The sequence below is a fragment of the Halyomorpha halys genome, unplaced genomic scaffold (assembly GCF_000696795.3).
Source record: "Halyomorpha halys isolate HHAL.00 unplaced genomic scaffold, Hhal_1.1 Scaffold1615.1, whole genome shotgun sequence".
Lineage (NCBI taxonomy): Eukaryota > Metazoa > Arthropoda > Insecta > Hemiptera > Pentatomidae > Halyomorpha > Halyomorpha halys.
Genome location: NW_027115741.1, coordinates 104,132 through 114,973, shown reverse-complemented (window position 1 = coordinate 114,973; position 10,842 = coordinate 104,132). Strand labels below are relative to the sequence as shown.

The 10,842-nt window shown below is 34.7% G+C and overlaps 1 long non-coding RNA gene across 1 annotated transcript; it reads right to left on the bottom strand.

Annotated features, from left to right (window-relative positions):
• Nucleotides 1-1,084: 1,084 nt before the first annotated feature.
• On the bottom strand, nt 1,085-3,922 carry LOC106690211 (uncharacterized). The gene is made up of 2 exons (XR_001344558.1): nt 3,682-3,922; nt 1,085-1,415 (listed from the first exon to the last, which is right to left on the bottom strand). It is a non-coding gene; the product is annotated as an uncharacterized lncRNA (long non-coding RNA).
• Nucleotides 3,923-10,842: the final 6,920 nt, after the last annotated feature.

Here is a 10,842-nt window from a genome sequence, read left to right as displayed (position 1 = left end):
TCGTTATTTCCAAGAAAGATAACGTGGCGCCTAAGGAGTAATTTTTTCTTTTGTTTTGTTTTTTTACTTTTGCGATATATATATATTTTTTTATTTTCCTTTAACTCACCCCCTTCTCCGCTGAGCGCGGGCAACGATAAACGTATAACAAAGAATAAATCAAATTTTGCGGTTATACCCTTTCACAGTGTGGTAAAGTTATGAATTCTGTTCCGAAAAAATTCTATTTTTTCCATTTTCGGAAATACTTTAGTATGTAATAAAAAAGTGCTTTATATGTACCTTGTTAGTAATTAGTATTTGTATGATAGATTTTAAAACACGGGATACATATGCCGACTTCATAGTCCGGCCAGTAGTGTCTTGTTCTCTTGTTCCTCACTTATTCGCTTCAAATAGTACACTACACAAAGTCTATACGGTTTAGCCTTATCGGCTATTGGTGGAATAATATCAATAAAATGTCTTTCTGTCAGTTTTTGTCCAGTGGTGTGGGAGTGGAGGAAGGTCTGCTGGGCTTGGTACTTCCCTGTAGTATCTTGTTATTAGTTAGAACTGAACATAGAAAGAGTAGTTCACTCAAAAAATAGTAAAAAAACTGATAAACGTAACTCATTTAATCCAATTTTTTATTTCGGTGTTTGCAGCTCAAATAGATTCACAACATTTCAGGACTCTCGTCGAATAACATAATGTGGGTTGAGCAGTTGGCTTAAAAGAATGGTTTCAGACCAGAACTACTTTGAAGCAGAGCAAGGTTATGCCACCCTGCTCTCCTTCAAAGCAAAAGTGAAGCCAAAAAGACCACGCCCACGAGAGGAAGGCTTACGTTGAGGTTAATAGGAATGTCCAGCTTTGTAAACTAAACAAAAACAAAAGGCAGCCAATGATAGGCTTTTAATGTCCCCACGCCCCTGAGAGGCACATAAGGCAGGATATTTGGCTTCACAATCTTTCCTCCAAGACTAGCAGGTTATGAGACACCCCGGAACATAATACCCTCCTTTTTGGTAATAAGTAATCTTTTCATTCCTGGCAAGACTTAAGAGATTAAGAAATTAAAAAGAAGAGAATAAGCAACAAATAATTTTAATGATAGTTTATTTGTTCAAAAATAAAAGAGCCACGTCTCCAGGGTGATTACGAAGAGGAGCGAGAAGCAGAGAATTAAGTAGGTCTTCTTCTTGAGGCCGTTGAAGAAGAGGGCGCATTGTACCTCCGGAGAATCTTCGGCTACGACGAAGATAACCTTAGTGCTGGTACCTTCTTGGAAGAACTCTTGGCCGCAGACGTGGCAGGAGTTGGGCTTGATCGGGCACCTTCCGCACTCCTTCCAGAGCTTCGTGTCGGGCTGCGGTACCTCGTCTCCCGGCCGCACCTCGACCAGCAGGCTGGTCTCCGATCCTAATCACCATCTGTTATTTTTACTTTATTTTATTATATAATAACCAACTTCCATTAGTAATAGTTATTACTATTCTTATATTAGTGTAGGTTTTGACCACTGCTTTAATTAGATTACGGCGGTTGACTTCCGCTCGCTGATCGCCAAATCAACATTTGCTTTAATAAGAATCAGTTTATTGTATCAAGTTCGTTTTTTTTTTTTTTTAATTTATTTATTGATATTTACAACTGTACATAAATACATCAAGTAATTTTGAGGAAATCATAATGGCGAGAGGTAAAAATATTTTTACAATATAAGGTCTCGAGGCTATCTTCTTTTCAGACGCGTCGGAGGATTGTCTAGAATAAAAGAGGAAGCAAGATTAGAAACTAATGGGTTTGAGTGGTTAGGGAATTTGTAATGGAAGGGTTGATATCTGGTTCGGTTACAAATGGAACATTAAGGTCTTTGTGGATGATTTTATTTGTTACAAAGTAGGGAGTATTTTGGATTTTACGAAGGATTTTGGATTGTGAGGATTGGATACGAGAGGAATTCCAAGGTTTAGTGGAGCCCCAGAGCTCAACGCCGTTTGTTCAGATAGGCCTTATCATTTTCATGTAAATCAGTCTTTTGTAATGAGTTGGAAGTTTGGACTGTTTGTCTAGTAAGTGCTGTAATAGTCGAAATCGACGTGCAGTTTCCTGTCTTTTTAGTCTTGTGTGATGATTCCAGGTTAGTCGTTTGTCCAGATGTAGTCCAAGGTAGCGGATCTGTTCAACAGGGGTAAGAGTAACATTATTAAAGGAGACTGTAGGGCAGTCAGTAGGTTTACGACGTAGGGTAAAGTTCGTTTTTAAAAAGAAGTCTAAAAAAAGTTTTTATGTACGACGGGCAACACTTAAAGGAGCTGAGTTGGTTAACATGTGAGGGAGCAATGCCGTGCCACAGTTTGATATTGTTATGTTTCTTTTAGCATAAATACCATTTTATGTTGTTTTTAAATTATTGGCTTGTTAAAAGCATTTTCTTTTTAACATAGAACTAATTTAAGAATACAATTTTTTTTATTTTTATGTATTTAAATTATACATAGGCTTCCACAGACGGACATTTTTTCCCATTATTTGTGTGTTCATAATAATTGAAAATAGATCTTTTTTTTTTTTTACATACAAATTTTATTCATTTATTATTATGCATTCATAATTATTGTGAGAAAATAAAAAAATCATCCTTGTTAATTATAATTTGTATCAGATTTAAGTTAATAAGGCTATTATCAGGGAATCTGATAAGTTTACAATTTACGATAAAGCATCCAATTAAATAAAAATATTAAAATGTAGGACACAATGGAAATTAAAACAAAATTAAAGGTAATTTTTTACTTCAAAATAGGTAGCCAAAATTACTGCTTGAACAGACTTTACGAACATTTTGAAAATGAATTACATTCAACAGAGAATTTCCTCTCTAGGGGGACATTCAAGAGGGGAATGGGTGTAAGAACATAATACTAAATAAACAAGAAAAATACTTATTTGAAAATGATTTAAAGGGTACTAGTGGAAACAGTCCAATCGTGTCGATCCAATAAATTCAGGAGAATCTTCGGATTTATATCCAAAGGGTACATCAAGGATCATTTATATAGTTTGTTCTGGTTATAGAGTCCAATGATGCCATAAATATTTAAAATCTAATATTTTTATTTTGTAATATGTATATTTATCTGTAATATTTATATTCTAATATTCAATATCTAATACTGAAGACTGTCAAGTACTGAGTAGAGTTTCAAGGTCGAAAAAAAGTAAAAGGATCCGTAAGTAATGTCGGCGTACACATTAAAGATGTATTGAATATTGAAATTTATAAGTTAGAAGAAGTAATCTTGGTAAAAATTGCTGCCGAAAAATATCTTATATTATATCCTAAACACTAAAGCGAGATAGAATTAAGCGTGCAAGGAAAGAAATTTTCCCTCTAGAAAGGTGGTTAATATTTTACAAACTAACCTATCCACTTCCCGTCAAGAAACGCGCGATTTATTAGAAAGTAAATCGTGGGAGGGCTTAGACCTCCAAGGCCTGTCGCCCATATAATAATAACCTATCCACTTATTGACGTATAGACTGGTCAAGAAGCAATTGTTCCCGCCTTGTTTGGAGGAGCGATAGTTGCCAAGTACAAAAAATAAAAAATAAAATAAAAATATTAGTATAGGTTAAAATTGTTAGGAGAATCCAACTAAATCGGCAGAAAGCTGATATAGTCTGGGACCGTACCTGTGGCGTCGAGGCCGCATGGGGTGGATTTGGGCCGGCTCACATTGGTACTCCTCTTTCTCACGAACTTACTGGATGGTGATTTGATGTCGATGTCCGTGGTGTATCCTTGGTCGGGGCAGCACATGTCGAAGGAGAACATATCTAATCCGAACTATTGTCACTAATGACATCTATCTTAAAATGCTTAACCTATATGAGCTACTTCGAGCCCCGCTACCATATGTTTTGAAATTAAGTGTTTGAGTACATCTGGCACAACCTAAGTTTTGTATGAAGGTCATTCGGAATGACAGCAAAATTTTTTTTTTTTTTAATCATTTATTTATTGTTATTTACAACTGTATAACAGATATGCAACAAGTAAATTTGCTGTAGGTGAGATAGTGATATACACAAACATGTGGAGAATCTACCCATTGATAGAACTCGAATAACATTTCTAGAAGAGAAGATCCCGAGGCCATCTTCTTTTCAGACGCCTAGGAGGATTATTAGGTAATAAAGGATAAGCCAGGTTAGAAACAAGTGGATTTGGGTGGTTGGGAAGTTTTCCATGGAAGGAATGGTATCTGGTTTTGGCCAAATCGGCAAAATGGGATATTGAGGTCATGATGGATGACTTGATTTGTGTCAAAGTAAGGAGCGTTAATGAATTTACGAAGGATTTTGGACTGTAAGGATTGGATTCGGGAGGAATTTGATGGTTTAGTGGAGCCCCAAAGCTCAACTCCGTATGTCCAGATAGGCCTTATAATAGTCATGTAGATCAGTCTTTGTAATGGATTGGCAATTTAGACCGTTTGTCTAGTAAATGCTGTAATAGTCGGAATCGACGAGCATTTTCTTGTCTTTTCAGTCTTGTATGAGGATTCCATGTCAGTCATTTCTCGAGATGTAGTCCTATGTAACGGATCTGTTCGAGAGGAATAAGTGGGGTATTATTAAAGGATACTGTTGGACAAGAGGTCATTGGTTTGCGATGAAGGGTAAATATGATTTGGTGGGATTTATTGGAATCAATTTTAATCCTCCAATTTTGGCACCATTCTTCAAGGGTGGTGATGTGGGATTGGGGAGTTTGGGATATAATGGGAGGATCATTGTTCCCTGACAATAGGTATGTATCATCGGCATAGGTGGTGAGGATGGTGTTAGGATGGGTTGGGATGTCAGCTGTGAAAACTGTATAAAGGATAGGACCAAGGATACTACCATGAGGTACACCAGCAGACTGACGGAATAGGGATAAGCGCTGTTGTGATTTATTTGAAATAATCTGTCGGAGAAATAAGAACGGATAATGAGAAAGTATGTGACAGTGAAAGTAAATATGGATTTTAGATAAATCCTAATTGATTACCCAGATAATTTTGATACGCGATCGTTCAAAACTTGAAGTTGTGAAGGTGGAAGAGTGGATGCCAGTGATTCGCTTATATAGAGCAGTTCACTTTACTCTTGCAGGTAAATGCTAAAATAATGGCCGAACAAACTTTCTGTTCTTTAGGAATCTAAAGAGGATTGTTACTAAATATTAAATTTTTCTCCACAAATTGGACTAAGTAAATTTGACCCAATACGTGTCTTAGCAAAGCTTCGACATATTTTATATAATTGAAATGAAACTTCTTAACATGAGGATAGTCGAGGGTGCGGTCAACAAAGGTACACAAATGATCAAAACTTATTTGGCCGACGTTTAGACCTGAATTTGAGGCCTTCATTACAGCTGAAAAAGAGAACGAGATAACAACTGTACTTCAGAGGAATATAAAAATAAAATGAGATATTAATGGTTGACCGTAGAATATATGAGAAGAAGATGGTAGGTGGAGCGGGGGAGGCCAGCAAATAAACAAAAACTATTTATTCATGCTTCGATCTAAGTTTTTATTTTATTTGTTATGTATATTTCCGAATTTGTTTGTTTGTTTCTCTGGGTGATGGTTATTATCATTATTTCATCCTCTTTGTAATGGGCTATAATTCAAAATTGTATCTTGATGCTAAAAACCGAGTTAGAGAAGCGAAAAGTGGAAAAGATGGCGCCATAAACCACATTGATAGGGTAAATAATTATAATAATATGTTTGAACTTTAATTGTTGCTGGAGTAAACATCTAAAAGGATAGCCCTTGCTATGTACTCTTCGGGATGCCAGGATGATCGCTGAAGGCAATTATCCAAAAATAATTTAATTAATTAATTTATTGAGTCCTATAAAACTGTTATTATAATTGGATTCTTTTCCAAAGGCTATTTGTGTGTTTATCAATTAAATACCTTTATATTTATAAAATATAATATATATACAATATTTACCTTTATATTGTTATCATTAATTATATAACATAATAAGGGGTGGTAATGGGTTATATAAACTACATAAAGAGACTAAGTATTTATTTAGAATTTATTGCTATGATTAAAATGATTCAGATAAATAGTTTGCCATAAAATATAGATTATCACATTATTACCTAATATATATCTGCTGAGTTGGTTGATTTGGGTGGTGCGTGTAGTAAGGTGAGTGTCATCTTGTTCATAAGGGATGGCGCCCAGGTCTCATAGCCGTTCTTAGGACTTCGTCTGGCCGAAGTGCATCTTGCCCTCTCTTGCTTCTGTCTCTGTCTGTGTTTCGTGTACTTCTCTACTCTCTCAAGTCTGGTCCTCTCTTGTAAAGTCTTCCTCTTCAATACCCTTTTTCCTGGTCTAGTTGTCCTGTCCCTTTTCTCCCAATTCCCTTTTGGGGCGTTACCTTATTTTTAAATCTAATTCCTCATTGGCTATAGGCGACTGAACACTCCCTAGGTAGGCGTCTCCCTCCCTAGGCCCGATAGGGGGTGGGGAAGTTCGACATGTCCAGGAAGGACCTCCACCTGCTCAATTGACTTCTGATCCTTCGTCAAAAACTGTCGTTTTTGTTGTAACACTTAAGAGTTAGTAATATAATAAGGGACCCATGTGGCAAACTAAACATAGATGTGTACATATCCAGGGACGCAGTAAAAGGTTCCTCAAAAAGATATTCCACCCCGACCAGGTATCGGGACAGATAGCGAAAAACCTTAATAACATCCAGAATTGTTAAAAGGTCAATACATATCACCCTTTCTGTTTGTCTGGCAATGTTTTCGTCCACTTTCACATTGATAGGGTAAGTCTAATAACTATAATAATAATAAAAATATAAATACTAACCTAGCTTAGAGTGACCAAAGGTGAAGAGGCATCCATCAGCTCCATTGAGAACCGCGTGGATGATATCCGTCAGGGCGGTAGCGCAAACCTCCATCTGAAACATAAATAATAAATAATAAAATGAAGTTTTAGTAAGAAAAATTAATAATGTTGTCCAACAAAATAGCTACATCTAGCGGTCAGTGTTAATAGTAAACACATCTGAATATTACAAATAAAATATATTATCAATATTTTCTGTATAGTTCGGGGTCTTAAATGGTGGCTTTTGTTTGTACCTAACTCCTATACAAATTTCATGTATAAATAATTATAACTTTGAGAAAAAGTAAATAATCGAGTCTTAGTGTTAAAAAAAAATATTTATAACACAATTTCACGAAAGTGTGTAAAAATATATATTGACGAAAGAGATCCAAAATGTGCGGTGATATGTTTACAACACTGTTAGAACCTTAGAAAAAAATCATATATATTAATTTTTATTAAGTCTGTACCGCTACAACCAATGAAGGGTCAGGGATTCAGTACTTTTTAAGGAACCGCTACTGGAGCAGCGGTTGTGCAAGGAGGCGATTTGTAGATCTTTAGTTACCCGAACCAGCCTTCTCTCTCTCTACACCTTATCTTTGTGGATTTCGTCTATCCATCTGGTTTTAGGACTCCCATGTGGTCTCTTGTCAACTATACTGGCATTCATTGTTGTGTAAAGGCGTCCTGATGGATTGCTCCCAGCCCATGTTAACCTGCTTGTCTTCATATCATGAGATATTAACTGACCAGTCTCTGCAGGTAGTTCTTCTACTCCATGCTTTAAGGACCTGATTTAAGATAGCTCCTGTAATTTTACGAACGATTTTCAGTTCAAATCTTTCGATTATATTTTCTAGGGTACCTGTTACAGACCAAATCTCGCTTGTAAACCATTAGCTTACAATTTTTAGAGATTTTTCGGGATTTCAGTATTCTTAACAGAAAGAAAAAGAGAAAAAAGGCTCTGAGATCGGGCTTATTATACTATGTTCTATCTCAGTACGTTGATCATTTATTGATTGTAGAGCCGAGGTACTTCAAACTGTCTACTATCTAAGATAGTGTACCATGTCGCTAGGGTCCATTTTTCGGCTAACAGTTATTTTGTTTTATCTTCATTTACTTTATTATAATATGTATGTATATAATATAAAAGATTATATCCTCTCTATTCAATCACCTGAAACTCTATTATACAAGCATTAAGTTTCATTGGTTCGTAAAATTGACAATCACATTTTTCCCCCATCTTTAATAAACAGTTTTCCTTTAATTTGAACCAAACGTAGATCTGGTATATTTCTTCTTTTTTATATTAAGAATTCCCCGAATGATCTCACGTAGCGTTCCAAAGAGAGAGGATCCATTATGCCCACAGTGAGAAAGATGTATAGACGCCGTGGTCAGAGGGATATCATGTCGGGGAATTTAATATTGCCTTAGGGACCACACGCTTAATATCCTACAAAAAGGAAAAAGGAAAGAGCAATTAACTATGCACTCCTTTGGAGGATAGAGGGAGGGGGGAACCTTTATATCTCCTGTACTCATAACGTATATTGAACAGGCTCCAATATATGTATATATTATATTCTATATATTCTAAAATCTATACCGGGTCAGGGGTTTGTTTGTTTAATGGCGTAAAACATCGTTGTTCATCAACGCCATCATTTCTTATTTAATTTTGCTTAATTTTATTTTACACTACACCATGACCTTCATATCCCTTTTGTCCTTGATCTCATACCATCCAAATTCTCAAAATTCCATATAAACCTTTCTAACCATCCTTTGGTTCAAACCTTATCTAGTTCCACCCATCCCTACAGCCCACCTAGAAGGTTGAAACGGCAGTGGCCAAGAAACTTATTGTAAAATAAAAATGGACAATTGAAGTAATGGCAATGGTCAGATTCTCCGCTCAAGTTGAGTGTTTGCGGCTTTAGCGCACTTGCTCAGCCTCCACAGGCTCACGAGAGGGATGCGTTGGGATCTTTTGGGCTCTGCTCTACCACTCACACGTGGGGGATAGAGTGGGCTCAGGGATCCTCAGATCGATTGTGTAAATATTATATGTAAGAGTGTAAATGTGACTTGAGATTATATTATTTTATTATTATACAAATAGTTTAATTTTGTTCATTTTCTTTATCCTTCTATTTGTATATATTTTAAGAGACATTTTATTTATTTTTATATACTTTTTTTTTTTATTTCTTCCATTTATTTATTTATTTTCATTCTTATTTTATTTTATTTTAGTATTAATGTGATCATTCATCACTATTACCTATTGCCCACAATAGTGTGGCAGATTGTAATATCTATAAAAAAAAAAATTTATTTTATTATTTTTGTTTCTTCTCGGTGTTATATTTGTGGTTGTGAAAATTTTGATTTTAAAAACTCAAATACTAATTTTATTAAGACCTGGGAAGTGGCAAGGCACTGTTCCCTTGGCCGACGTGCTCGCTGAGGAAAGGGGTTTAGTTAATATTTAAACCCAATCATTCATGATTAGAAGAGAGGTCCCTTCACACTCGTGACAACACAAACGGCGAGTAAGCGCCACAGTGCTCCCCTGCACACAGCGCAGAATTTACCTTAAAATGCTCCTCAGACAAAGAAAGGACATTTATTTAATTTTGTATATAATATGTATACATATGATGTTTAAAATAATACAATTTAGAAGGGTGAGAACAAAAAAATATTAATTTTATTGAACCACCCTATAACAATAAATGCGGAAAACGTACCTTAAACTATATGGAAACATATCTGTTCAATCGCTTACCGTAAGAAATAATATATAAATCAATAAAAAAGAAATATTTGACTGAGTACTTTCTTACTTCTATGATTCTCAATAATTGATTTTGATTCATCAAATGACCATATCTCCCTGTATTTTTTCTCAGCTCCACATAACTATATTATATTTATATACATTATATATATTTATATTTTATCCAGAGGAGAGATGGCATGCATGCATCGCATATCTTATTTGTTGTTTCTGTTATCTATTACTTTATTATTTTAATATTTGTTATATAGGGGAATTTATTGATCAAATGAAATAGAGGTTGTGAAATAGAAGGGAAAGAAAAAAAAAGGAATAAATTGAAAAACATGAAGTTAGTTTGTAGACTGGTATTCATTGTAAAAGAAAACTGTGGAAAAAATGTTATCTTTCTATTATATTATATCATATAAAAATATGTAATTTATATATGTCCAGTCACGAATTGATCAGTATGCTGTGTAATGTAGCAACCTGATGTATTTGGGCAGCATGAATGAATAATGTATTTCTTTCTCTCTCCTAGAATTATCAATGTATGAGTGCTTAGTAATAGATATTATTGGATCCTTATTTTTATCATATTTTGTATCATCTTGTTTTATTCTTATTATAAGATTAATTCAATAATTGTAAATTTGTAGCTTTATTATTTACATCAAAATCGTTTTAGTTATTATTATTTTTTTAATTTAATTTAATTGTAATAATTATTATTTTATTTTTTACCATATTCTCATTTTAGTAGTTGTTAATTAAATTATTAGTTGTATTACTTGAGATCAATTCATATTACACTTATCTAGCTTAAAAATTGTATAGACTCCGCAAGGCCCTATTAGTCTAAACTGTAATATTTACATTTCACTTATATCTATCATTTCTATCTGTTTTTTTGGCACCGAACGATAGATGTTATCTGGTTGGACCATATTGGATGTAATTTTTTAAATAAATAAAATAAGAACATTTATTTCCCTGGTTCCTATCATATCTGATAAACATCTCCCCGTCCGCCATCTGGAGAGGCACTCAATGTAAGACTAGCGACCCCTTACGGGTATCGAATGAAATGGAAAATAGTTTATTATTCTGGGACTAGGTCTCTTTAG